The sequence below is a fragment of the Mus caroli genome, chromosome 17 (genome assembly GCF_900094665.2).
Source record: "Mus caroli chromosome 17, CAROLI_EIJ_v1.1, whole genome shotgun sequence".
In the NCBI taxonomy this organism is placed as follows: Eukaryota; Metazoa; Chordata; class Mammalia; order Rodentia; family Muridae; genus Mus; species Mus caroli.
In genome coordinates this window covers 85,882,742-85,906,968 of record NC_034586.1, presented here as the reverse complement: position 1 = coordinate 85,906,968, position 24,227 = coordinate 85,882,742, and the positions used below count along the sequence as shown (strand labels likewise).

The window sequence follows — 24,227 nt, the reverse complement described above, 5'->3', positions numbered from 1 at the left end:
CAACCCTGCACTTGATCGCGGCGTCTTGGCCCTTAAGGCTCTAAGATGTGGGAGCCAGAGAAAAGGGAGGTGCATTTAGGTGTGCTTGTTGGGAGCCACTTATCTCTTTGAAGACAATAGAAAGGGATGGGTGAAGGCAGCGCGGGTGTTTGTGGTGAGGGGTGGGAGGGGCATGCCTTGCCGAGGTGCTGGGAGATGTGGGCATCTAATACAGGACCAGCCTGGGCAGGGAGCCTGGCCCCGCTGGAAGGGGGTGTCTCTCGCCAGAAGGTCACTCAGTGGCCAGATGGGGCGCCGCGCTCCACAGAGGGACCTGAGGGAGAGAGATGAGGACTCTGCAGAACCTTTTGTCTGTGCAGCGCTGCCCCACCTCCAGACCATCTTCCCTGGCCCAAGCAGTGAGCATTCGAACCTGTGCATCTCTCCAAAGCGCTGCTTCCAGACTGCAGTGCCAGGAAAGAGGTCCCGGGACTAGGCACCCACTCAACAGGAGGCCATTCCCTCTTACCCCACGTGTGTCTTACTTGGATAAGGCAGCAGTACAGTGAGCCACCCTCTCTGATCTTGGTCAGTCCTACTGGAAACAGAGTTCCTCCTGGAAACCATCCTTTTTCCACTACACACACACACACACACACACACACACACACACACACACACACACGGCCGAATTATTCTTTAGATGCAATGGGAGTGGTCTGTGACTTCACAGACCCCATCTCTCTGAAGATTGGTCTCCTGAACACAGCCAGTCTAGCTTCCTCCTCTGTGCAATTCTTTCCATGGAGGCTTTCCATGGAGTGCAGGCTTCCTGGGCTAAGCCAGGAGTTCTGCCTGGAAGAAGAGAAATTTCAGGAAAAGGGACCTGTTTTCCAGTTTGTTAGGGAAGATATGAGTATAGAGAAATGCCTTGTGAGCCAGTATCCTCTTATGTTTAGATGAAAGCTATATCAGATTCACCGAATTGCCAAAAATAAAATAACAAAATCAGCCAGTTCCCCCCCCCCCTTTTCAGTGCACGTGAGGCTTTCTTCACTCCTTAGTCTTTGTCTTTTCTGAGTGAAAGACCTACTCATTTACCCAGCAGGCTGGAAGCTGTGATTACTTTCTTTGGCTCTTCTTCCATTTCTTTCTTGCAGTCCATTCACCTTTGAGACTCTGCTCCTTGGATCCTCAGCTCCCTCTCATGTATTTCCCCTCCCAGGGGCAACTGTTAGAACTATGATGTCGGCCCCTTCTCCTGGGATAGACTTCCTACCTCGGGACGACTGTGGGCTAGGCATGAAAAGCTACAGCATGATCTAATGAACAGAGGCAGGTCACCCTGGCAACCCCTCACTGGGAGTGGAATAGTGACACACTTTACATTGGCTCCAAATAATTGATTGTTTACCTCACCTGGTTCTTGAAGGAATTCCTTTAGAGACACCTAGTAAAACCCGAACCAGGGCTTTCTATAATATCAGAGGGCAGATCCCTGGGAAACAGTAATGAGTTCCAGGTGCTCATCCCTCTGACTCCTTAGATTCCGGGGAGCGTACTGCTACCTTACCTGAGTGTAGCCCTCAACCACTGCTCTGCCTTTGTGCAGAATTATAGCTCTCCTGTGGGAGGAAGGAGAGCCAGGGCACAGGAGGGCCAGACAGAGCGTGGGTGGGTGGGAGTGGTGTACCAGATGGGGGTATGTGAGGGTGTGGGATGGCTAATTGTAGCAGTGGGGCGCTATGAGCTAATTATCTCATGTGCACATAAGTTTCTTGTGGGTCTGACTCTGCAGAGTGACCCAGTGGTAAGGTCTGAGAATGTGGACAGGGCCTGTGGAGGTGACAGAGGACAAAAAGGACCCCTGTAGCAATTTGACACTCTTTTACAAATGTAGCTTCTACCCCAGGCAGATGCCCTCTGCTGGTCTTTGGTAACATTTATTTCCCTCCAGAATAGACTGAGTGTCTGTATGTGAATGAAAAATCAGGCTCATCTATCATTGAAAAGGAGAAATCACGATGGGCTGCTAGAGACAGTGCATGGGCCACAGTGGGCATTGGTCTTTAGGGTCAGAGAACTTTCTTTCTTTCAGAGAATGCTAGTTATGTGGCCACATTTGTTTGTAAAACCTCCCTCCATTCCTACATACTCACCAGTCAGAATTTAATAAAGAAAATACAGGTGTGAAGTTTTCACATGTCTCCCCTCCCTTCTCTAGAAAAGAGACAATTCTATAGAGAGCAAGCTAAGAACATTAGGCTGAAAAATCGGCGTCTAAGGGTCTTGCACTCCAAAACCAGGGTGTGCAGGGAGGGCAGAGGGCCCCAGAGCAGGGCTCGTAGGGTGGGAGCTTGAGAGAAACCTAATAGAAAGAGGTGAAGTAGAATTTGTTGGGTCAATAAGCTTGATGAATATTTAGCTAATTATTAGGACAAAGGGCTCACAAGGAAAGAATTGCTGAGCCTAATAGATGAGAGAAAAAGCAAAGCAAAAAGGTAAATGACAGTGTGATAAATTCCTACCAGGAAATGAAGGCAAGTTAAAAAAGAGGCTCCGTTTAAAATCTGTGACTCTTGCAAATGTGCATGTGTGGACAAATACATGAGCCTGTTTGGTTGTCTTAGAGTTTCTGAGAAGCATAAGACTGTTTATTTTTTTAATAATGATTACATACATATATGTTAAGTGTATGTAAGGAAAGGAAAGCTCGAGTAGCATATTCTAAGGAAGAAAATTTAGTCTCTTATGTTTTAGAAACTGCTGGATCCAGGTTCATTCTTCTTCATTTTTTTTCATGCTATGCTTCATTTGCACTATTATGAGGTGTCACTTACAAGGTTTGCGGGTGCAGAGGGAGCTCATGTCTACCACACATGCCTTTGTGTAAGCTGACCCAATTGCAAAGATTGTGGTGAGGATTTTCTTAAGTGCATATATATGAGGAGCAGATTTGGAGACAGTTTCTGCCTCTCCCCTCCCCAATTTTGTATGAATTTAAAAACATAGATGGTGAAACAACTTCTGTATAAAATTATTTTTTTTTAGTTAAGTCAGTGGAGAACTATGTAACTGTAAATGATAAGAAGCAAGGCTGCTTATAATTAAAGCCAACTGGAGTCCAGAATAGACCTGTGTGCTCAGCCAGTACTGCTTTTGTGCTGTGCCATATGTGTGGAGCAGAGAATGATGTCAGTGCTATGCTCAGGTTCCCTGCTCAGCTCCCAGCATTCCTAAGCACCAATGTTCTGCATACTTTAGAAAATTAGCTTAAAGCCTCTCAATATTTTCAGAAGATACAGAAAGGAGAAAACATTCACAGATCTTAGCAACTAAAGTCAGTTCTTCTCCTCCTGCAAATATGAACTCCGGAAATTATATTACTGTGATGAGCTTATACTATTAAAGAGCAAAATGGTTTCTTCAAGGGGAGAAGTGAACGAATTTTAAAGCTAGGCTTGTGTTTGAGGGAACTCAATGACATTAAATAAGGATAAAACTCATAGCTGGAATTTGTAACATATTCTTCCAAAGTACTTTCAAGGCATATGACAAAGTTCTAAGAGGAGTGGTGAGTTTTGAAGGGAGCTTAAATATCTTTTGTGTGTGTGTGTGTGTGTGTGTGTGTGTGTATGTGCAAGGCTACTGAGACATGTCGTGTCAGAGATGGGCCAAGAAACAGAGCCAATCTCTGATCAGAGTGAAAAAGAAATTACAGTCAGAGATTTGTGACCCCATAGCCCAAAGTGATTGTATGATCTCAAAGGTAGAGAGTGTTCTCCATGTGGCTTCATGGCTGGTCTTTTGGAGTAGAATTCATTACGAATAATCCAACCACCAGTTTTATGTCTAGCCTATCTTAACACCTCTGTGTGCTGCATGTAGACACACTCAGTTGGTGCCCCACTGGTGTCCTCAATAACTCTGTTGTGGACTATAACATGCTTGTTGACAGAAACTTTCTGACTTATTTTGGATCACAACCAAGAGAATTGACTAGCAAATCTTCACTATGTTCTGCCTGGGTGAAGATCGCTCTGGTTATTGATTACTATAGGTGACTGGAGACATTTAACTCTGAATGTTTGGAACAGGTTTTGCTACTCCACACTTGTACTGTTGACGTTGTAAGCAAAGACATCACTGATATGTTCTGAAGAAGATGGTCAGTGAATAGTGTTGAAACACATTTTTGAGACATTTATGTTCTAAATAATTCTGACAGCCTAGAGAAATTTTGAGTTTGTCCCCAAATAGTAATATATTTATGCTTTAGATTGTTTACCCATTTGCTGAGTATATATGCTATAAATGAGAAAGTATCTATGTTTGTTTGTATACCAGGTACCATTAAGGGCTACAGTATAAGGGAATATATGGGGGGAGGGGCTAGCTAGGAGGAGCCAGAGCACTTAAAGTCCAATCATTATATTTATACCTTAGCTCTAAAAGTCCATGCTATCACAAAATATCAATCTTTAGAAAAATAAATATAATTTCTCTTAGAAAACAGGTAACCTCCAAACACAATAATAAACAAAATCCTACAAAGTTTATCCATATGTAGTAGTCATCTGGACTGCACCATAAAATGGTCAAATAAAAATATGAAACTGAATTTTATCACCACTATCTTCTATTGCCTTAAATATTAATATTCCAGGAAGATTTCTTTGCACAATTCCCCTTTGTCAAGTTGATGCTTTTATTTCTTGTAGCATAAACACAAGTTTTATTTTTCAAATACACACTGGGCTTGTTTTATAGGCATATTTAAGATGGAAGATTCATTGGTTGAAATGTACACTGATGTGAATAGGCAGCTCAGTCTGGTGGTGATAATCCTCAGAGCTAGGTTCGTGTGAAAATTTAGCTATTTAGGAATTGTATAAATTTACAAAGTTGTTTTTTGTTAACTTATGAAATGAAAATACAATAAATGACAACACCAGGAACAACAAATAAGATGATCACGAACTTTACCCTATGCAAACTATAGAAGATTATACCATTTCGCAATTGAGAGCCTAGTAAATAGTCACTGTGCATAAAGGCAATGAACTCACTGAGTTCTAGGCCTGAGCCTGCCAGTTATGAACTGAATGACCTCTGGAATTGACCATTTCTTTAAATGTTAGCCTCTTTCAACTCTAAGGTTGAATGAAAACATCACTTCTCACTTAACACTGTGACAACAGAGATCTAAGTAGCTTGAGTGGACCAGATCGACAGGGTCATGCAAATAGGGAAAATGGAGGTTGAATCCATGTCTTTCAATGCATCTTCCTCCATGTTAAATATGTTTCCTTGAAGCTCTTGGGAGGTCATGGCCAGACCTGGTCTAGTTCATTTACACTTTTACCTGTTTAGTTGATCATCAAAGGTTTAAGCTTAGGTGTTTAATTAAGATTAAACATATCTCTCAAAATGGATTACATCATTTCTTATATAGAAAAGCAACTAGCCACCCTTCCTCTGCTTTTATCTACACTAATAGTTAGCCATCAGAGACCCAAATATTGCTATACCTTGTATTTCTCTTTTATGAAAAGCACATATTTTAATATGTTAACAATCTCAGTAGCATACAGCTTGCTTTTATTGTTTAGTCAATCAAAAGACTATAAGACTGCTTGTCAAAGAGCTCCATAATGGTACATTCTCAGTGTCAACTGAACATAAGAATCTTTTTAATTCTTCATGCTCTGCTTGTCTTTTGAAGAATTTTATTGATTCTAGGCATGCTTGCCCTACTTTTTCTGTTGCTATGATGAAATACCCTGACAATTGCAACTCATGGGACAGGGCTTACAGTTTGAGGAAAAAGTTCATCATAGCAGAGATTCCTGGCCAGAGTAGATTAAGCAGTTGAACCAGTTACATCCACACGTGGGAACTAGAGAACACTGAATACTGGTGCTCAGCCAACTTTGNTTTTTTTTTTTTTTTTTTTTTTGACAGTCCAGGACCCAAGACTTGAGAAGAGTGCTGTTCACTCTTAGGGTGTGCCTCCCTATTTCGATTAACCTATCAAAGTATTTCCTCACAGCCATGTAAGAGAGGAGCTTTGAGACGAGATGCCTGTCAAAAGTTGACAGTAAACGTTATTGCAATGATTGTAAATGAATAATGAATTCAGGTTTTAAAAATAATCTGACCACACCAAGATTTGCTCAGGTGGTGACATACCTAGGTGCTTAGAAGTCCAGCCATGGGACTCATTCAGCCTCAGGGTCCACTTCCCTAGTGCTATCCCTTTAGCTACGATCTCATGGGAAGTCTGAAAATAAACACCTTTCATCTCCACTTGATCTTCATCTTGGCTCATTCTTGTCTACACAAGTTATAAAATATCACTTTGTAGAGAAACCTTTAGTAGCCTTTTAAAATATTCCAAAATGTTAGAATTTTGAGAGTTAATTATCCACACTGCATCCTTCAAGTTTTGACAGAATAGAGTGAAAACAACTATCTTTGCAAGCGCATATCCCGATAGTGCCTTACCATAAAGTTTCTCATTTAATCATCAGTGCAGCCTTGTCAGGGTGAATGGTCATTATTTGCTGACAAAGAAACACATTCAGAGAGATGATTTTTTTTTCATGGCCACTTCATTAATAAGCAGACATTTTTCTTTTGTTTTTTTCCATGACATGTATGATAAGGCAGAACTTTGAATACTGCTTTGAGTGTCATTGTACAACACCTGAACTATGTCCATTCATTACTCTCCAATTCAATTATCAAAAGATTGTTTAAAATTAGTCAAGGAACTAATATGTAGCTAACTCCTACGATTACTAACAATTTCCATGTGTGTGTGTGTGTGTGTGTGTATGTGTGTCTAATTATATATATATATATATATAAAATCTTATTTATTGGTACATTTAAAAGTATATATTTGTTGGATACCATAACAAATGATACTTCAATACATTTTATGTACAACACAGAGCAAGGGTTTTGTTTTTATTTTTTGTTAATTTACTCATTTATCATTTACAGCTCAGACTTTATCTCCCTTCTAGTCCACCCTCTGATTTTCCATATCTGATACCTCCTCTGCCTCACCTCCCAGTCTCCAACAGGATGTCCCCCACCCCCCACGCCCATCACACTGGACCTCCCCACTCCCTGGTGTCTCAGGTCTCTTGAGGGTTAGGTGCATCTTCTCTGAGTCCAGACCCAACAGTCCTCTGCTGTACATGTGTTGGGGGCCTCATATCAGCTAGTGCATGCTGCCTGGTTGGTGGCTCAGGTTTTCACCTTCAAGAATTTCAAGTGAAAATAAATGGGGCCGGGCGTGGTGGCTCACGCCTTTAATCCCAGCACTCGGGAGGCAGAGGCAGGCGGATTTCTGAGTTCGAGGCCAGCCTGGTCTACAAAGTGAGTTCCAGGACAGCCAGGGCTATACAGAGAAACTCTGTCTCGAAAAACCAAAAAAAAAAAAAAAAAAAAAAAAAAAAAGAAAATAAATGGGAAATTTATATCTGCATTTCAGGAATTCTAGCTAATCATACATTGTTATCAAAGAGAAAGAAGTAAAGTGGAAAGAGACTGATAAATAACATTTCAAAATCATGTTACAGCACGAGTTTCGGAGTATTATAACTGAACAGCAGTTGCACTGAAAAGATTTATGATTAAGTGTTGTTGAATCACAAGCAGAGTTTCTTCCAATCATCAGGTATAAGAAATATATGAAAAATCTATTGTGTTGACTGCTGGACATAATGCCATTGAGATTTGTTAATGGGAACTGAGGCACTATAGAGAGGCATTTGCCCAATGTATTTTTTTTACCATTTGTAGTGACAGTGATGAAGCTTTTGCCCAAGTAATCTTTTTAGAACCAAAACTTTTTCCTTTTAATAACATACATTAAATTTTATTTACTTCATAGAAGAAATTAATTTAATTCTGCTTTGTAGTATGGAAGTAACTTTGATAGAATATGAATTTGCCTTCTGAATTCTCTCCACTATAGAGATGACAAAGAACTCTGGTTATGCAAAACAATAGGAAATAGCCAATTCTATCATATGCCCTTGTTGAGTAGTTTCTTGGTGCTTATTATATGCCAAGAACTGTTCTAAACCTGTAACAAAATAGCAGTGCACTTGTTTTCACTGCTCTCTCAATTATATTCTATTGATATCTCACTCCAAAAACGAGGCTATCTGGGTACAGTGAAGTTATTGAGTAGCCACTTTAACAAAGCCGACACGATATATACAAGCAAACGCACTGGGAAATTCAGGACCCTTACTCCTTTGGGTTCTCTTCAGCAATTGAACATTTTCTGTTGTTTTTCTCATTTACCTATAACTAGAGGCACAATAGCTCAGATAAAGATTTTCCAGATTTTTAAATTGGACTAATTTACGACAAGTCACTTCTCTGCAAGCATATTACTCCTTCCGTACATTGACTGTGTTCCTAGGCCTTGCAGTTCTTAACTGCTCAACGAATCACAAGGCTTCCCTGGGCCCGCTCCCTTGGCACTGTGTTTATTCTGACAGATTTACAAATCTCCATATCTGCCACCACATCAAGTGGAAAGGAGTGATTGATTTAAAATGTTTATTAATATTTATTTAACTACCTTCATTCCAATTGGCAAATACATCCTCTACCCAGCTGATAATCTGGTATGATAATAGACTAATTTGCAAGTACAGCTATGCTTTAAAATGAACAGGCAACAGTTGGAATGAACTAGATTATGTGATTATATTCCTGACAAAATGGGATCCTTCTCTATGCCGTTAAAGTACATATTTCTCAAAGCAGGTTATAGAGATAAACTATTTTGAGCATCTTAACTTAAATATGTTATTTTATTTAAGAGGACTTGAAATTTTTAAAAATCAAATCTTATTCCTTGTATTGCCTGGATTTGTAGAACAATGTAAGGAATTTGAGCACGTCTTGCAGCTCAGTTCTGATAAGTTTGGGTACTAGATTATGAGTTGGGGCAATATTCAGAAATTATGGCTAATACTTTGAGGTATAAGTTTCTTAATTATATTTTCCATTAATAATCCTTTTGTCCATTCAATTTTACTCTAGAATTTTCATTTCATTTCATTTACTGGTATTGCCACTGCCTAAAAAATAGTCTGGGGATTTCGATACAGATGTCAGCTACCAAGTAAAGAATGGACCCTGTGCTAGCTTAAAAACGTTTCTTTTCTAGAAAGGACAGCAAGACTGAGGTTAGGTATGAAGCCATCCATCCTCTGTGGAGTCTTCTAAGTCAGGATTCATTCCCATACTGTCATTTGCTAGTTGATTATAAGTGCAGTCAAAACCGAAATTCATTCTTTCATCTGCTTTATCCAAAAAGGATGACACAGGTTAGCAAAAGAATAGCATGTTAAAAACACCAAGAACTTGTATGTCCCTGTTACTGTGGGAATTACATGAAGAATCCTGTGTCATTACTGAGTTGGCAAGGGTGCTGCAGTATATTGTTGGACATTTTTACCTTTTGAACACACACTCATATTTGAGATTAAGCCTTTTTAAAATAGAACAGGAGAAGACAGAGCACAGAGGGAAGGGGTTTAGGAAAAAATATTTCATCTGTCTTTGCCCAGCCTCTGAAAATGTCCTTAAACACAAAGCTGTCTTCACCTGGGTGTACCCAGAATAAAAGAGACTTCATGAAGGAAATAGTGTTTTCTGGTCCAGAGTGCCTGAAGTTACTTCTTTTTAATGCAGTCTCTTTGATGTTTATGCCAAAGTCAGCTAACATGCTAAATCAAATGAAACTTTCCAGCAACTGTAAACTTCCCTATTCTCTTCCTCCCTTCCTTTTCTTTGTTCCTTCCTTCCTTCCTTCCTTCCTTCCTTCCTTCCTTCCTTCCTTCCTTCCTTCCTCCCTCCCTCCCTCCCTCCCTCCCTCCCTCCTTCCCCCTTTCCTTCCTTCCTTCCTTCCTTCCTTCCTTCCTTCNCCTTCCTTCCTTCCTTCCTTCCTTCCTTCCTTCCTTCCTTCCTTCCTCTATTATCTATGTATCTGTCTATGTATCTGTCTATCTATCCATGTATCTGTCTATCTATCTATCTATCTATCTATCTATCTATCTATCTATCTACCTACCTATCTATCTATAATCTATCTATTATCATCATCTATCTATCTATCATCTATCTATCTATCTATCTATCTATCTATCTATCTATTATCTATCTATTATCTATCTATCTATCTATCTATCTATCTATCTATCTATCTATTATCTATCATCTTATCTGTCTATCATCTATCTATCTATCTATCTATCTATCTATCTATCTATCATCTATCTATGTATCTATTTACTTTTATTGCTCTTTGTATTGGTGCTTTGCTTGAATGTTTGTGCATGGGGCACCCTCAGAGGCCAGAAGAGAACACTGGATCACATGGAACTGGAGTTATAGATGGTTGTGTTTAAACATATGGGTAGTGATAATTAAAACTGTGCCTTCTAAGAAAGCAGCAAGTGTTTTAACTGTAGTCATTTTTCAGGCTCTCCCATTTAATTGTCTATTTTTGAGAGGCAGCTAGATGGTTTCTTAGAATATGTGAACAGTTTCTAATAGACACCTAATATCCGTGCTTTAATTATTTGTTTCCACTTATTGGAAAAGAGAGGCTGTTTGATAAAGCACTGCAACTGGCAAAAGTTTATACCCATTGAGATTGCATTTATTTCTGCTGAGTGTCAACAGAGTGCTATAAATGTTGGAATAGTCACTCTACAGAGCACCTCATCACTTATGCTTCCCAAAGTGTGAAGAAGACTTCTGATGACAGCATCAGCCTAGAGTTTTAAGTTCTGAGCAATTCAGTCAAAGAAATCCTAGGTTGACACATGAGGCTAGATCTCACTTATGTGCTCTATGGAGTTTGGTGAATCTGGCATTCTTCAGATGGTATGCGTGACCATGAGTATCTTCTCCATGGCACTAGAATTGTTAAGAAATAGAAAAAAAAGTTTCCAATAGAGAATGGAGAAAGTTTTCCATAAGGAAGAACACCTTCAGAGAGGCTTTTAAGTAACTTAATGTTAAGTGTAGAGGTAGGAGTCTTTATACAAGCAAACTATTAACCCCTTATATAAAATTATAATTTGTTTTTGAGATTTTTACCCTGGTGCTACGATCAAACCCAGTGTCTTGAACAGGCAAGCAAATTCTCTGCCTTTAAATAGGGTCCCTAGCCTTACTTCTGCATTTCTTCAAAACGAATGAAATTGTATGATTTAGTAATGCTACTCAAAGACTGTGATCACTGTGATCAACAATGACTATACGCATGTGTGTGTGTGTTCGTGTGTGTTTTATATCTGTTTGACTTGGGACTCATTCTGTTCTCACAGATGCCTTGATCCTTGCTGAACAAGGCCTGCAAAGACAAGAAAAATGGTGACAGCATGTATACAGGGAGCTGAATTCCTTATGTAATTCCATTCATTTAACCTCTTCATTCACAATCAGTAGATATTTAGGTCAGTACCATAATGTAGGTGTTTACACACACTCTGCTGGACAATCATTGTCCCAACCAGTGCCAAGGAAGCAGAAACCAAATCATCAGCAAGTGCTTATCAAGTATGTGATGTTTGGGGTAGGACATTGTCTTACTGGGCTGACAGACCTAAAAGTGGCTGGAAAAATCTATTTTGTGTCTCGGGATTTCATGCTGAGGCAGCATGCCTCTTGCTCTACCAACCACCCCAAAGTGATCTTGCTTCTTACCTGGAACAGGATCATAGGAAGAGCAAAACTATTCTTTGTTGTTGCTGTTGTTGTTGTTTAATCTCCTGATAGATTTTCTGTTATTCCAGTGACCCTGTAAGAACACCTAAGCCAGTGAACACAGGACACATGGCTACAGGAGACTGGCAGAGGTTGTTTTGTTTTGTTTTGTTTTGTTTTGTTTTGTTTTGTTTTGTTTTGTTTTGTTTTGTTTTGTTTTGTTTTTGTAATTGAGACAATGTCCAGTTACATTTTCGTTTTCATGTTTGTAAATCACATTAGTCTTACAAAATGTTTTCTTATTTTATCTCATTTAATATACAGCAAAATCCTGTAAATTAGGTATGGGTGGTTTCTACATCATTTTTCCTATCAGGAAAGATTGTTGCCTTGGTCACTTATAATGTGTGGCCTGAGCCAGGTTTATAAGCATCAGGGCTGGGATTTTCATTCCTCATGCAGATTCACTGGGTCCCAATGGGTTGCTCCACACAAACAGGTGAACATATGTTGTGTGTGCACTGACTTTAAAGGATCAAAGTTTAAGAAGCTGAATAATTCTGTGGGAATGTCCCCTCTGAAGACCTCTCTTCTCAGGGCTGTTGGACTAGGAAGAAAAGATGATTGACTTTGCATGAATTTTGCCAGTGTGGTAGTTGAAATTGTTGTTTATTGAGGTTTGAAAAAGAATGATTAAAAACAAAGATCCCAGTTCGAAGCACAAACTCACTAGCTTTGTATCATTGTTGAATTTACTTGAAAACAATGAGAATACGACATGGGCAAATAGTCAGGCCGGATATATCTTTATTTAACAAATCTTGTAATGTTTTTTAGATGAACAGTGACAAGGAGCTATATATAATTAAAATACCCAATTACTTGTAGGAGATTATTAAAGAGCACTTGGAAAATTGAGATAGTCTGTCAAAAAGTTAATAATTAAAGCATTCTACCCTTCATGGAGATGACAAAGTAATTTATACAGATACTCTCACCGAGAAAACACCTTCTGCTTATGCAGCTGAGTATGTTGCCTAGCTCGCAAGAGGCTCTCTCTCTAGCTGAATAATGGAGTCATCAGAGAGCTTTGAGATCAGGCTCAGATGTCTTCATAGTGTTAAATAAACATTACTTACATTTTCAAAATAGCATTCTAATTTTCTAAAATCGATTTCCCTTATGACAGGGAGTGTGGTTAATGTTATCTCTCACTGTCCTTTGACAAAAACTCATAGTACTCACATGTTTGTAGACAGTTCCTGGAAGCCTTCTTCTATTTGTGTAGACGCAATAGCATCTTTGTTCTGTTAGTTGGAACTTATTGAAAGATATGATTTTTTAAGCTATAAACAGCCTGTAACATGTGTATGTGATTGTAAATCTAGAGGTCTATTTTTAATTCTCCTGATATCATTGATTAAAATGTATCATAGGTTGAAATGAACTAAAAATTAAAGGTATTAAGGTATACTAGTTGAAAGCTAGATAACCTCTTTATATATGATTATATACAAAACAAATGATACAGTGTTTGTAACGTGAAACACGGATGTATTTTGGGAAAATAAAAGCATTGTAATAATGCAGTAAGTTAATCATGTAAATAACTCTCTGAAATATGCTAATGACTCTCAGATTGTAAACTCTATCAAAATCACACAGGAGCCATAAAGAAACTGTAATATGACTTTGTTGTATTCTGAGAGTTATTCCTTAGAAAATTTGCGATAATGCTGAAGAATTTGCATATTAAATTAATGTTTTCACTTTAGAGAAGTTGTACCTGGTCCTCACACAATTCTCTGAGGAAGGGGTTCTGCCATTGTGAATTTATGCCTACAATGGATGACTTCACAAGCTTATTCTCAGCCTCGACCAGGTTATATAATGGGCACATCTCAGCAGAGACTGCCTTACATCCAGATAATGCTTAATGACTCTTGTCAGAAAGCTCTCAAACTTGATACCTTCACAGTAGTGATCAATTACTGCAAATGGAATATTAACTAGCGTTCTAACATATTGGAAAATGTATTACTCTTTCTTAGGAAAGTCTGTAGTACATGGAACGTAAGCTGCGTGTATATTCCTTTTGAAGGTTTATAGTAATCATTATTGATTGTATAGGATGTCAATAGCTACTACTCATCTTTCCTATGGATAGAAGATTATAGGTATGACCAGATATAATTAAATACTTCAATCTGCAGTCTCCTTTTATCCTCCCATTTGGTTATCCTCAGTCATTTCCAATATCCTTAGAAAGAATTATTTTAGCCTATTATGCAATCTAAGGTGGTGGTGTTATTTTAAGTTAAAAAAAATTGAATGTTTAACACTCTTTCCTTTAACCAAGACAGCTTTGTGGCAGGTGCTATTCCAGCATGCATTTCATCATATCCTATTTATAACATTTTGTCACTTCCCAAGATTTCTCAGCTTTAATATTTGTGATTTTTAATGGTAAATATTGCATGAATATTCCCTTTCTTTGTCTTATTCTTAAGTCAGGTATGTCTTTTTAAAAATAACAGTATAATTGAATTATGATTTTGCATTCTTTTTGAACTTACAAGAATGACAAAAACACTTCTAAAGAGAGACTCTTGGAACACCAAAAGGGATTTTTCCATGCTAGCAACATACACCTAATCTTACAAATGCAGACTCTGAGACCAGATTAGGTGTTTCTCTCATAGCAATTCTGTTTATGGGGGACCCAAATGTAGGACAATTCATCAGCCAAGTCATCCTCAGTGAAGACATTTAAATCAAACGACTCCCACTATCTTAAACAAGGCCAGAGAAACTAATCATTTTCCTGTTTATAGGTTAAGGATTTCTCTTATATTTGGCCCAATTTATGTATTAAAATTTACTTAAACTGAGAACATTCATAACTCCCGTGCACACCATTAGGCTGAGAATTTAAATTCTTTCCTTGCTTAATTTATAATATTATGGAGAGGGTTTAAAGTAGGAAGGTAATAACATTGGAGTGTGGAAAGGAAGAAAATGTAGTTAGTGGGAAGGAAGGTCTTCCAATGTGAGTCCTTGGGGGAGGTGAGACAAACCTCCCAGAAGGCTGTGGCTGTGTTCTAATAGTCACTGCTAGTAATGGAAGAAGGACACTTGGGCCCTCGTTCATTTTCAGCTTTCCTTCTGTCACATCTCTGGAACACTCGGAGCTCTTAGGAGTTTTCAGTAGCTTTCGCTATTACTCATCGTTCCTGTCACCGTGGAAGAGTTGGATACGTTTGAGAAAGATGATTACACCATTCATAATCATAATATCCAAAGGAAACTCCTGCAAAGATTTTGGCATGTGCCTTCTTGGAGTTTGTCTTTACATAATTAAACATTTTGAAGAGGATAGTACTGAGTAAACCGTCTTAGAAAACATTTATTTTTAAGGAAAAATATATGGCTGCTGGCCCAGTTGGTATGGGTCTAGAAATCTCAGCTACTTCGGAACCTAATTAAGCAGGATTGTAATGAGTTTAAGGCTTGTCTGAACTTCATAGTGGGTTTAAGGCCAGAATTAGTTGGTTCAAGAATAAAAAATAAAAATAATAGAAGGATTAAGGATATAGCTCAGAAATATTCTGTTTGTCTAGTGTAGATCAGACCCTATATCCAATGTTAGCACAAATTTATATGTATGGCAAAACTTTTTAATATACTAATAGTCTGTTGTGAACTACATTCTATACCTGCACCATACTTATTTTATCAATTATTTTGATGTTGGACATGTCTGTTTCTACTTAAGCTGTATAATCATTGCTATTGCACATGATGATTCAGTATAAATTAAGCACAAAGTGATTGTTATGTGTTTCAAAGCTTAGTTATTTCTCAGCTTCTAGAACTCATTGGTGAAATGAATCCTTCATTTCCATCCATCTCTATATATTATCTATTAAACTACTCAGTAAGCAGGTCATCTCTGAGGACAACTGATAGTGACAGACTCTCTTGTTATACTCTGTTTATCTTTCCCATGCTTGAACATCTTCCTAACATGACAATAATGTATTGTATTGCAGACACATTACCATTTCCAGTCTATCAGGGGTGGGGGTAGGGGGTTCTGGGATTCTTTTCCCAAGTCAATTCATGCAAATTTATTTGTTCATGTGTTTAACATTTATTGCATTTACTATTAATGTGAACAACGTTCTTCTTTTAGTTAAAATTGTCAGATTTGTAATTTTATTTATGTTAGTATTAATAGTAGGAAATTAATAAATAATGTTAGTATTAGTAGTAAAACCTGTTATTATTCTTTTATGTCTTTAATTTTATTTCTATTTGTATTCTCAATGTGCAGCTCTTGGAAAATGTTCTTCAGATTGTGGCATTTTATGTATTTTCACAGTCATGAAAGACATTTTACTAGCATGTTGATAAGAATGAGTAGAGAGGGCAGGCAGTTCCGGGTCAGCAGTGAGGTACAGAAAGCTCTCAGGAGCATAGAGAGGTTTTAGAAATTTGTAGTGGAACAAGCACTGCAACATTAGTAAAGAAAATATGATTGCCTGAAAAAGTCACATGGGGGCTATCCAGCCAATCCTTGTCTCTGACCCTGGCCATAGTGCTGGGTTGTTAGTGTGCAACTAACCTAGATAAGGCAACTAACTAGACTGATAACAGATTTTTTTCAGTTGTTGTTGATTGATTTTTAGTAAAATAAGACAATTTAAATATCAAATGTACAAATGTTGACAATGTAAGTCAATGGTAGATTCAGCTTATGTATTTATAACTGCATGATAGTACCCAAGTCAAACACAGGACACATCGGCCTTCAGAGAGAGTCTTCCTCGTCCCAACAGCTTTTCTTTCATCTGCTACAATTAATTTGGTTTGTCTTGAACTTGATATAAATGGAATGGTAAAGAATATTCTCTTTTGTGTTTAGTTTCTTTAAATGGATTTAGTAATTCTGAAATATATCAATTTTGCATTGTATGTATATGCATACATGCATATGTACATACATATGCATTATCCCTTGTTTTATTTTGTTTCTTATTTCTTCTAAGAAGTTGTTGAGGTAACCCACTATTTGCTTATTCCTGTGTGGATGAACATTTGCCTTGTCTCAAGCTTATTGCTACAATAGTTATGAACCTTTTAAGAAACATTTTGTAGATATATTGGTTTCTATTGAGTCTACAAAGGATGTGCAAGGTCTAGGACACTCATAGGTATGACCTGTGCTGGTTCTGCCCCAAGTTGTCCCGGGGGGGGGGGCATTGTATGATTTCACACTCTCTTCAATGGCCCATGAGTGCCTCAGTTGTTTTCCATCCTTGTTATATGTTTATTATTATTACTATTATTCTACCATGGGTTTGCTTCAGATCAGGTATTCTGGCCTGATATTATATCAGGATAAGCATTATTAGCTAGAATTTCAATGCAAAAATAAGCTTAGGAATTAGAGATATGTGCCAGAAAGCATTGTTTATTGACTTGTTGGCTTTATGTAATAAAAAGGATAATCAACTAAAATTAATGAACATAGAAAAAACCCACTTTGATAAAAAAAATCAACAACAAAACAAAAACAGAAACCAAAATCTGATGCTTATGATGCTCATCTTCAAATACTGCCTCGTACTGGGAGGAGGGTTACAAGTGAACACCCACAGGCTGACCAGTAGCAGCCTCTATGATCCAGGATGATGAGTCGCAGCCTCTAACGATGCCATCTTCTCCTCCATTTTTTGCTGATGTTTGGAGCAGATACCCTGCAATGTCACTTAATGGTGAGGTAAAATCTTAAAAAGTTAAAAAACCTATGAAAAAGCTATGATGTTTTATGTGTATCACCTTCAGATATTATAAGTGTTATGCAATAATGCCAATGAACATCTGAGGGAGAAAAATATGTTTTAAAGTTGAGAAAATATGCCAATTAAAGTAATTGCAACTGAAATTTTTTTATAGTTTTGGTTGAAATTGCCAGAATTAATTCAATTTATCTTTTGGCACAATATATACATTAGTCCACATGTTAAGTATTAATATTGGACTTTATTATGAATAAAATATTTTAACTATAAGCATCAAATTCTACAATTAGATGTACTAAAATAAAACAGCATGGCTTCTTTCCTTTGTTTTGATGAAAAATGATAAACTGTGTGAGCTCAAGGAGAGGCAGATGCCTACTTTGCACTTCTTTGGAAAAATATACTCAAACAACAGACCAGGCTTTGAAATACTTTCAGCTAAATATATTTCTTCCAGACATTTGTTTATTTTCTTTTTCTTTTGAAATGCTAATTATTCTTATTTATTAAAGTCTACAGATTACACAGTTGTCAAAAAGGAAAATAACATGTTGACATCTTGGCTTTTAAGCATGTTCACAAACAGATTATCAGATTAAGCTCAAAATATAAAATAGCAAGGCAAGAGTGCATTTTCTGATATTAATTCATACATGGCATCATCACAGAATTGAAGTGGCTCCTCATAAAATAGTCCTGAAATTACGAACAATCAGACCTTTTCTGATTCTGAATTCCAGATCATTATTGAATAAGAGTGTTAGTAAAAGTTGCTGGTGATGTGTGCTTTGTGGCTATAACAATGAGCTTCTACTTGGGTAAACCTGGAATTAAATTTCAGCTTTGCCTGGAACTGTGGCATTAGACATACTCTGTCAGATATAAAATAATGGCTGTACTAACCCACCTTCATATGGTATTTGAGTGGATATGTAAATTGCTTTTCATTTATGCAGTAGCATATTGTAATCTCTCTACCCTTCAGTGGAGCCCAGAAGACTGCTATTTTGTAGCTTCTCTGTGGGACTCAGTGGAAAATGGTGCAAATGTCTTTGCTATCCATTCACAGCTTCCATCAGTGCAGGGGACCTGCTGCCTAAAACCTGCAGATCAGGTGTCTTTCTGTGTGCCCTGCCTTTCTGCTCTCTCAGCAGATGGAAGCAGTCTCTAGCCCTACTTTCCAGTGAGTCATTCTTTCCTTGGCACTGATCACACTGAGCTACATTGTTTCATCCTAATTCTGATTGTTCTATCTTCTCCCACTTTCCTACTTTCTCCATCCTCTTGCTCTGCCACCAGAATGCACAGATTCTATTTTGGATCCTCTCCCCTCTGTCTACCTTCTCTTTTATAGAGATTTCACCAAGCATTCTCATGTACATTTCTCTGGTCCCAACTGTTCCTGTGGATATTTAAACCAGTGCTGGATATCTTCCACCTGAAACTCTGGGCAGTATTGCACAGTCTAAGAATAAACTGCAAACACATTCCACACAACCAAAAACTTTTCTTACAGGGTCAAACCTAGAGGCAAATGTAATTCAAAACCACCAGTTAAGAACAAGAATGCCAAATGTTAAATAGAGATGGCTATAGCACCTCGGGAGCCATCTGGTTTGAGGAGGAGTGTGACCAAAGCAAGGGGGATATGTAATGATGGGTGATTGAGCATCAGAGACATGCATAGCATATAGGGCTACTTGCCGTGCTGCTAGAGGCTGTTCAGCCTAGGCTTTTTGATGGGAGCTTTGCCAGTGAGTGAAGCTGAGGACCTTCCGTTCTAAGCAAATCAACTCAATGTTTATTTACCCTGTCTATTCACTTGATTCTATTCCAATTAATGAAGGTGTAAAACATTTTAAAATTTTATTTCTGTGGCCCCAGTTCCACTTGATTTTGCAACTTCTCTTGTCTTCTAGATTCTTATAATTGGCGTTTATTCCTGTGCCCTTTGTTTAGAAATTGCCATTTTTTCTAGTCTCTGTGCCTCTCATATTCCACTCTGCGCCATTTACCATTTCATTTTAACAATTGATTTCTTCTTCTGTCTGTCAAAGTTACTTTAGAGTTCAAAATCTTTAATCTTATATCCAAAACCATTTTTCTTCTCCTCAACCTCTATTGTGGTATGTGTGTGTGTGTCTGTGTGTGTGTGTGTGTGTGCACGTGCATGTGTACCATGATCTATATGTGGAGGTCAGTGGATGTCAGTTGATAGTATTTTTAGGAGTGAGTTTTCTCTGTTCACCATGTGGGTATTAGATACCAAACTCACGTTGACAAGCTGGGCACCAAGTGTTTTGACCTATTGAATCACCACAGACTTTTTCTAGTTTTCATCTCTTTTCCTTATGCACTAGTTAGTATTTACTTCAAAATCATCCTAAAATTTACATTGAACTTATACTTCTTTAATGATTCTGCCAGAAGCTACTTATCATGTATGGTAAATGCACTCCAAACTATTTTTATTTAAATGAAGGAATGCTTCCTTCAACATGGTATTTCATATGACTTTTCACCTTGCTTCACTGTATATTTAATATGTTTCCTTAATGAACACGTAAAAACAGGCATGTTTTAAAAATAAATTTTAAAAAAGCTAGAACAAATAAAGGTATTAAACACTTCATTTTTCTTTTAATCCTGATATTCTTCAAAGAATCATTGAAAGTAAAAATCTTGAATATTGGCTCTGCACTGGTTTAATTAAAGAATGAAAAACATTTCTATGGCTGTTCTAGTTTCCTGATAGTCACTTTGCTTTACCCACCGAGCATCTATTTGATTTTACTTTGCATGTTGAAGAAGCCTCTTCATATTCTTTCATTAAGAAATATGTGTTGATATAGCAACATCACTTGGTGACCTGTCATAATTATACTTCTTGGGTCCTACTCAGACTAATTTATTACTCAGGAACTATTAGCATGAGTTTCTGCCATTTGTAGTTTGGGTACTGTATGCTAAGGTTTAAAAATGATCATGACTCAAGCAGGGGCTCTCTAGACAACTGAATAGGGTACAGTGACTTCACAGCAATTCTTTTAAAGATCTATGAGGAATTTGCCCTGTGGGCTGAATCTTGGAAGAACATTGTTTAACTGGGGCTTTTTGTTTGTTTATCTGTTTTTAGTGCTAGTAGTCTTCTAAATTCTGAAGTAATCTGTCATACAATTACATCTCTTTAGTTTTTCAAAATCATAATAATGAAAAATAATATGAAAATTATTTTATATCTGGGAGCTATTATCATGTTCAGGGTTTCTCTTATATGCTGGTGAGAAGAGGAATATGGAGTCCCTTTTGGGTATAGTGCTGCTCTGAAGAAGTGTGCTGTCCTTAGAGGTAGTAATATCTTTCAAAATTTATCACTGTGATGTTCATTTATTACATTGTGCTTTTGATGATTTAATTTTTACAGAATTACTATTTCCCATGAAGTGGAATGAGTGATTACAAATATAGCTCATGGGGAAATAAAATAACCATGATTTATAAGTAAATTTTTTGGGAAAGACAAGGAAGGGAGATGTTTTAGATTCATTTCCTGCCTCTGCTCATTCTTGTTAGTTGGCAGGTCTGGTGATAGATTAAGGAGCTTCTCATAATTAGAGAGACACATAATTCCATAAGAGTTATTACCTGAAAAATCCCTTGTCTAAGAAATCATCATTGCCAATTTTTCATTTAAAGGGTGCGTCCTTAGGAAAGAAGGTACTTTCTAGTTATCTCTTTTAATACACAAACCTTACAGATGCTGCTTTAAGATCCAACTTCACGAATCCAACCCCTTTGTCTCTACTAAATCTCAACACAGCAAAGGTGTTTGGAACAGCTTTTGTTTTCAGTCTTCTTTAGTGGACCATTCATGTCTGTAACAGAGCTAAGATGATTAAAATTTGGTGGCATTAGTTCTCTTCGTTGATACATAGCTAAGCCTTATATCCATTACACTACTGGGACTGCAATAACCATATAAACACTTTGTTTGAAGTCTTTATATCCCTAGTCTAAACAAATTCTACTTGGAAAAGCATGTGACTTAGACCAGGTTGAGGTTTATTCTCTCTCTCTCTCTCTCTCTCTCTCTCTCTCTCTCTCTCTCTCTCTCTCTCTCTCTCTCTCCCCTGCATTTTAAAGTGCGTTACTTACTGTATGTTTCAATCTTTTAGCATGTGGACTCCCGTGGTTTATAATATAGTACAGTCATCATCACAATATTAAGACATTTTCCTCGCTGACCCTCATCTTTGAAAACCCTTCCATACTCAACAGCCGTCCTTTCCCATCACCCATATGTTCCCCAGGCTTAAGAACCTCGGTCTCACCAGACATTATGGGACACATCTTTAACCCCAGTACTCAGAGGCAGAGGCAGTATGAAAACTGAGTTCCAGGACAGCCAGGGCTACACAGAGAAACCTTGTCTTGAGGAATCTACTTCTCTCCTTTTACTACTGTGGGCCTGCCGATGATACACATTCTCTCTGTGAGGTCTATGGTCATGAACCCAGACAAACCTGGTTTCTGTTGTAATTATATTTCAGTTCTCTGACCACTGGACAATCACTTTCCATCTGTAGAATGAGACCAACAGATATTGCAATATTTTGTAATGAAGTGGTGTAATGTTTTTGAATCTCCTAACTTAACGTTCTGGCCTGTATGCTCACAGACATTAGTGAGCTACTTTTAGTTGTTTGGGTTTTTTTTTTTTGTTTATTTCTATTCTGTTAGAATTGGACAAAATATTATATAGTATTACTATCATTATTATTAGATAAAATAAAGATAATACTAGAGTTACTAAAAATTAAGTTGAATTACTGCTGACCTCTATAATTTACTACAGTTTAAAATAAAACCAAATACAAAATATTAAATTCCTTACATTACCAAACCTTTTCAAAGTTAGACAATACTCAGTCCTTCTCCCAAACTACTACTAGTTGGAAAAAAAAACTTCATTTTATACCTTTCCAATACTTTCTGAACTTTAATTCAAACCTGTAAAACATTATTGTTACATTCTCTTTATGTTAAAGGTATGTGTTGAGTCCCTGCTTCATCCAGTAGAGAGGATCTTTTGTGTATCCTACAAATGGACAAATACTCATTTCACTCCTGTCCCAATATGGCACTCTGTATTCAAGAGCATAAGCTTTACTTCATGATGGTTTTTTAGATTTATGGATATGGACAGGAAACAAATGGTTAACTCAGTGAAGGAGTCACATGGAGAGTCTCTGGGCAGTTTCTTTGTCTCTTTGCTATACAGCCATTCATTCCAATGAAATGTATCCTTTCATATCCTTTTTTGTTCTTTTAAAATATTATTTTTTTTATTTTATTTTTGGCTCATTTTTCCTTTTTATTATTAGATTTTTTATGTACATTTCAAATGTTATCTCCTTTCCTAGTTTCCTCCCCGAAAATCCCTTATCCTCTCCCCATTCTCCCTGCTCCCCAACCCACCCACTCCCATTTCCCCGCCCTGGCATTCCCCCATACTGGGGCATAAAACCTTCAGAGGACCAACCTCCCATTGATGACTGACTAGGCTGTCCTCTGAACATATGCAGCTAGAGACATGAGTCCCTCTGTGTGTTTTCTTTGATGGGTGGTTTAGACCCAGGGAGCTCTGGGGGAGTACTGTTTAGTTCATATTGTTGTTCCTCCTATGGGGCTGCAAACCCCTTCAGTTCCTTGGGTACTTTCTGTAGCTCCTTCATTATGGACCCTGTGCTCTGTCTAATGGATGATTGTGAGCATCCACTTCTGTATTTGTCAGGCACATGGCAGAGCCTTTCAGGAGACAGCTGTATCAGTTTCCTGTCAGCAAGCTCATGTTGGCATCTGCTATAGTGTCTGGGTTTGGTGGTTGTTTATGGGATGGATCCCCAGGAGGGGCACTTCTTGGAAGGTCATTACTTGAGTCTTTGCTCCAACTTTGTCTCTATAACTACTTCCATGCATATTTTGTTCCCCCTTATAAAAAGAATTAAATTATCCACACTTTGATCTTCCTTCTTCTTGAGTTTCAATGTGTTTTGCAAATCGCATCTTAGGTATTCTGTGTTTCAGGGCTAATAGCCATTTATCAGTGAGTGCATACCATGTGTGTTCTTTTGTGATTCGGTTGCCTCACTTAAGATGATGATATCCTCCAGATCCATCCATTTTTCTAAGAATATCATGAATTCATTGTTTTTAATAGCTGAGTAGTGCTCCATTGTGTAAATGTACCACATTTTCTGTATCTAATCCTCTGTTGAGGGACATCTGGGTTCTTTCTAGCTTCTTGTTATTATAAATAAGGCTGCTATGAATATAGTGGAGTGTGTGTCCTTATTACAAGTTGGAGCATCTTCTTGGTATATGCCCAGGAGTGGTATTGCTGGATCATCCCGGTAGTACTATGTCCAGTTTTCTGATGAACCACCAAACTGATTTCCAGAGTGGTTGTACCAGCTTGCAATCCCACCCATTTCATACAGCAATGGATGAATGTTCCTCTTTCTCCACATCCTCTCCAGCATCTTCTGTCATCTGAGTTTTTGATCTTAGTCATTGTGACTGATGTGAGGAGGAATCTCAGGGTTGTTTTGATTTGCATTTCCCTGATGATTAAGGGTGTTGAACTTTTTTTAGGTGCTTCTCAGCCATTTGGTATTCCTCAGTTGA

General features: G+C 37.8%; 1 protein-coding gene across 39 annotated transcripts in view; it reads left to right on the top strand.

The window, feature by feature from the left end:
- The window catches only part of Nrxn1 (neurexin 1), a 1,073,594-nt gene that overhangs the window by 657,753 nt on the left and 391,614 nt on the right, over positions 1–24,227 (top strand). The gene's annotated exons all lie outside the window — the stretch shown is intronic.